General features: G+C 44.5%; 1 protein-coding gene across 4 annotated transcripts in view; it reads left to right on the top strand.

Annotated features, from left to right (window-relative positions):
• The window catches only part of NEGR1 (neuronal growth regulator 1), a 429891-nt gene that overhangs the window by 259583 nt on the left and 164997 nt on the right, over nucleotides 1–5311 (top strand). The gene's annotated exons all lie outside the window — the stretch shown is intronic.

Below are 5311 nucleotides of genomic sequence, written 5' to 3'. Positions count from 1 at the left end.
GAGTACTTTTAAAAAACTGATGATGTCAAAGGTCTTTGGTCCAATCATGATGTCCCAGGTCTTCTTCTGTCCTTGTTGGCGGGTGAGTCCTGATAGTTGTAGAGACCAGAGCCATTTAAAGAAGAAATGACCCCCAACATTATCAAATCCACTTCTTGTGAGTTCAGGGCATCATTGACGCATTATCATGCCACCCAGGACTCACAGGAGAACGGTATTAAAGAAGAACTCTGAGAACTTAAAAAACGTACCCTTGCAGTGGGGCTGCCCCCGAACTACAAGGGTTGAGTGTTCGTTTTGTCTAGGGGGTTAAAATAAAACAGTCATACTCACCTGACCAGGTGTAGAAAGTGTAGTTATGTGTATCACATTCCATACACCCAATAAAAGATCTGGTGTAAAATGTGGAAGCTACCACTCCCAGTTCTGTGTTCTGCAGCTAGTAAAAAAAACTCTGGGGTTTTGTATGGGGCTAAAAATTGATGTGGGCTTTCTGCAGAGAGACTTCCATAACAGCTGCCCTGAACATTACATCAGAGGAATGATGCTATGTGTAATACATGCAATAACACCCTTTGATGCACTTAGTGAAGACCAAGTTGGCAATGGGGGCTTTCCTTGCACCTCCAGTTAAAAAACACCTGACTATCGGGCAGTGCAACTGTGCAAGGGCAGCATAGTGGCACAAGTGTGTGACGTATGTTGTAGGGATCGCCGGAACTTGTGCATGCTGAGGATGCAGATTCAGGGAAGAGCAGGAACGCAGCTGTGTAGCTCTTGGTCAGTAGGTTGCAGCAGGAACAAGCCAGGGTCATAGCAGAAGGGCATTAGAGTACAATATTGCATACATGTACAAGGTGCAAGGACAAGCTGTGGCTTTGCAACAATCAAGCCAACAATCAAGCAAAGATATTATTAAAGAGGCAGGTGTGAGGCAGGAGTCTGTGTGTGGTCAAGACCAAGTTACCAGACCAGGTCACAGGGTGAGCCAAAGACCACTTAGCAATGTCAAATGTGGGGCATTAAGTAGCCAGTTCTGAGTCAAGGCCCCTGGGTGTGTATGCCAGTGGGTATTTGCTAAGAAGTGCTGAGAAGCTTGTCTGGTAGTGACCCTATTTGCAGTGCCATGTGACAGGACAAGCACATGTGCCCATAAGGGTATGTCCACACCTTGGATAATGTGACCTTCCTGACACACTCAGTTACTGCTCGATTTCTGACTGCCTTCTAGCTGAATCCTGGTTTGGAGTGATATGAACAGATAGTGGGGGGAAGGGGGCGGCTCATCTTCCTCTGAAACATTCAGTTGCCTATGTGTATGCTAAATATCATCATGGCGCCTATGTCTATACTAAATAACATTGCGGTGCCAAGAATCCTGGACACACAGAACGGGCTTGTGTATGCATGCTCTCAAAAGCCCCATCTGAGCTTGACCTCTCCGTTTTAACATTTTAGATAATTATTTTTTTTCCCCTTGAATTAAGCTTGTTTAAAGCTTGAATTAAAACTGATTGAACGTTCATCGGTTTGATACCCCCTTATAAATATGAACCAGATGTCGTTGCCTTTATTTCTTACCCAGAATCCTAGTCAAGCCAAACTTCTGATCATCCAATTTAAGCTTGCTAGGACCAGAATATTAAAGAACAATGCATGGAAGGGAACTGTGGCCGACGAGCCAACATCTTCCTTTTTAACATAGCTCTTGTGGCTTCAGAGTGTTGGTAAACATTTTGTCTAAATCGATTCCACCTGGACGCAGAAGGAGGGTGTCGGCACTCATGCATAACACAGCCACAGCTGCTTCTATTGTGCCAGATCTCTTTTCGTAATTCTTTTATCAGGAGTATCGCAGAATAGAGAAGCCTTAGCGCAATTGAAAAATACTTGTTTTGTTTACAATCTGGGTATTAGGTATTCGCGGCGGATATTCTGCCGAACACAAGACATCTTTCTTTTTTCCCCCATATGTATTTGCCTGTTGTTGTTTCTGGTTAGATTATATTTTTTTATATTTTTAAAGAAGGATTAGAGTATGTGTTTGTGTGACAATCCCCTTCCCTTTGTATTTTTTTCCTGTACCTCGGTGAAAGGCCCCTGATATCCTCTCCATGCTGGATTTGGATCGTTAACGACAATGAACAGTTTCTCTAGGAGATATTTGTTTTTGAAATTTTTAGATGTACAAGCTAAATATATTGAGATTACCCGGATCTATGCCAGAAATACTTTTTTAAAAAATCTTTGGCGCTTTATGTAGTTCGAGCTGTAAAACATTTTCATAATTTGCTGAAACCAGCACATCATGCATCAGCAATCGTCCCATGGTCCGGGTTGATTAGTTCAGCGTTGCCCAACCTTTTTTTCACGGCTCTCTGCCATGACAGGGGAGGGGTTGGATTCCCCCCTCCCCGCTCCGATCCTCCAGCGCTGACTGGCGGAACGGACGGGGGAGGGGGTGGGTACAGCTGGCTCTGCCTCTAGATAGGCAGAGCCAGCTGTCACTCACGCAGCTGGGCGGATACAGACATAATTGTCGGGATCCGCTTCAGCTGCGGTGTCTTAGTATACCGCGAGCTGTAGCTCGTGGTATACTGAGCTTTGGGTGACGGGAGGACAGTAGTTTGTGTCCTCCCGTTACCCTAAGGAGAACTATGGGGACCAGCCCTAACCCAATAGTTCTCCTTTAAATCAGGAACCCCTTTTATGTCAGAGTTCCCCCTTCACAACAGAGTTCTCAGTCCCCCCTTCACATCAGAATCCTACCACTACTTTAGGAGTTGCAGCAGCATGGTAGAGGGTGGGAGGGATAGCCAAAAAATTTTGAGGCACCCAGAGGAAGCCAAAAGGCCCCCTGGTTGAGAAAGGCTGTATTAGTTCACCCAGCGTAATGTTGGCTTGAGCAAAAACTGAAAATCTTGACCAATGTACATGCTTTGTTGTAGATGTTGAGTTGCAGCCACATGATTTGCTTGGCTACCAGCATCATCGATCAAGTTTACCCAATAAAGTAGGCACTTAGTGTAGATCAGGGGTAGGCAATCTTGGCACTCCAGGTGTGTGGAATCTACGAATCCTATTATGCCTTTGCCTCTGGAGTCATACATGTGGCTGTCAGAGTTTTGCAATGCCTCATGGGTAGGGAAAATCGGCACTCTAGCTGTGCAGAAACTACAAATCCCTTTATGCCTCTGGGGGTCATACACATGGCTGTCAGGATCTTGCAATGCCAATGCCTCACGGGGCTTGTAGATCCACAATAGCTGCTGTGAAAAGATTGCTTACCCCTGGTGTAGATTCATTTGATAATTCATGTCCTCTTCGACTATAGTGACATTTAACATATCTAAGCACCAGTTTAGGTTTTGCTGTTGGTCAGTAAGCAGCGAACCATTAGACAGAAGCATAGTCTACAGATAGATGAAGTTCGGGGCAGGCAGTGTTTAGGCAAAGTTGTGTAAGAAGTAAACTCTGGTGGTAGGCACACATACCAGAGGTGAGGCTGAGGTTGAATCCAGGGTAGCAAAAACACTATACATCATACAGTGATAATAAGGAAGTAACAGGAATTAACTGCAGGATGTTTCTTAGTACACTGAGCCAGCTTTTAACTTGACGCTTAGTAAAGACATGACCATGAGAGCATGCACTACTGTATGATGGTCAGCAGATGGCCCATGCATACATCTAGCAATAGCATGCCTGAACCAAACTGGCAGCTACCCACAGAAAAAGTATGGTCTACTGGATCCTTACCGCCAGTACCACTCAACCTATTGAGAGCTCTATGTTTTAGCTATACCTGCTGTTTTATAGGCAAATTGCATTCCTTGCCATCTGCTCCTGCAGATCACATTCACACCACTCTCACCCTATTCAAAATGTCTAATAGAGTCTAAAGAAGCAAATTATGGTTTATGATCGAAATCATTGTGTTTGAGTCAATGTTTGGCAGGTGGCATTAGAATGAGGGCATTCTACCAAAGTGATGGCTCATTTAACCCTCTCCTATAACCGTTGCTTCCTTCCTTCCTTAGGCTGTCCTTTGCCGCGGTTTTTCTTCCCAAGGCATTACACTGCCTCCAGTAAAAACAGGTTGCATTAGCTGTACTTTCCCAAACTTTACGAAACACTTTCATAATGAAGTTCTGTACTGAACTCGGCATCACCATCCTGAACAATTATCCCCAACCTCCAGGCGCAGAGAAGTGTTCAGAGATGCTGACTGCGTGCAGTTTTGTGAGCCGAACAATTAAATAGAAAAAGAAGCAAAAAAAAAAAAAATCCCATCACACCGGCACGAGTTTTAAAGCCCAACTGAACTTCCAGTTTGAGTGAGTAAAAGCAATTCAAGTGCATTAAAGGTAAAGGTGAGCAAAGTTTAACTCTTTGTTTTCTTAAGGAAACAGAGGAGAAAATGTTTTCCCCTGTTTCCCCTGTCAGCATGCAGCAGAAAAGGAGCCTTGCCCTCTGTGTGGAAGCACTGGTCTCTCATGCCCACTGCTGAGTCAGAGCTCTGAAATCAGTAACGTTCATGCTCCCTGATAACTGGAGAGCTCTAGCATTGACTCAGCAGTAGGCATATTGGACCTCTGCTATGAGACCACTGCTTCCACACTGGTTTTAACAGCTAAAAGTGATCTCTGCAACGTCATAATATTCTATAGCACCGTGATCTGGTAGCATATGTGAAAGAACCTTTAAAAAGACAAGAATTTAGACAAACATGCCCATCCCATATGCCCAAGTGTTTTAAAGCTGAACTCCGGCCTTCCCTTCACTCTTGCATAATTGTACCGTCTCCTCTCCTGGACTAAAATTGCTTCTTCTGATTTCACTGTCTGTGAGCTTCTCATACGATGCATTAGCAGCAGCAGCAAGTCAGATGGAGCCCGCCTCATTTCCAGCATCAAATAGCACTTTCATCCCCAGCCTTAATGTTCCTGGCCCGCTCTTTTCATTCACTGGATTTCATTTCTTTCAATCATCAGGGTTCGGTATCACGTGTGAGCATTACCCAGGACAGTCTGCATGCAAAAACAGCCCGCCTAAAAACTCCCACTCCTTCAGACTAACATCCACCCTTTAGGGCATTTCACCTTTTGCATAACTCCTCCCATGAGCCAGCCCACCTTGCATCTGGACTGAGGACTCTTGAGAAGAGTACATACCTTGCCTGCCCCTCCCATCTGTCTGCATTACATAGAGAAGAGTACTTGTAATGATGTTACTGGGTCTAAAATAATGTATGCAGTGAAAACAACAAGGTTTTTTTTTTTGTAATTTGACTGAAATGTTGATAAGGGGG

This window comes from Nanorana parkeri, unplaced genomic scaffold (genome assembly GCF_000935625.1).
Source record: "Nanorana parkeri isolate BGI_ZX_2015 unplaced genomic scaffold, ASM93562v1 scaffold79, whole genome shotgun sequence".
Lineage (NCBI taxonomy): Eukaryota > Metazoa > Chordata > Amphibia > Anura > Dicroglossidae > Nanorana > Nanorana parkeri.
Note: the sequence above shows the minus strand (reverse complement) of the source record. Positions and strands in the feature narration are given on the sequence as shown.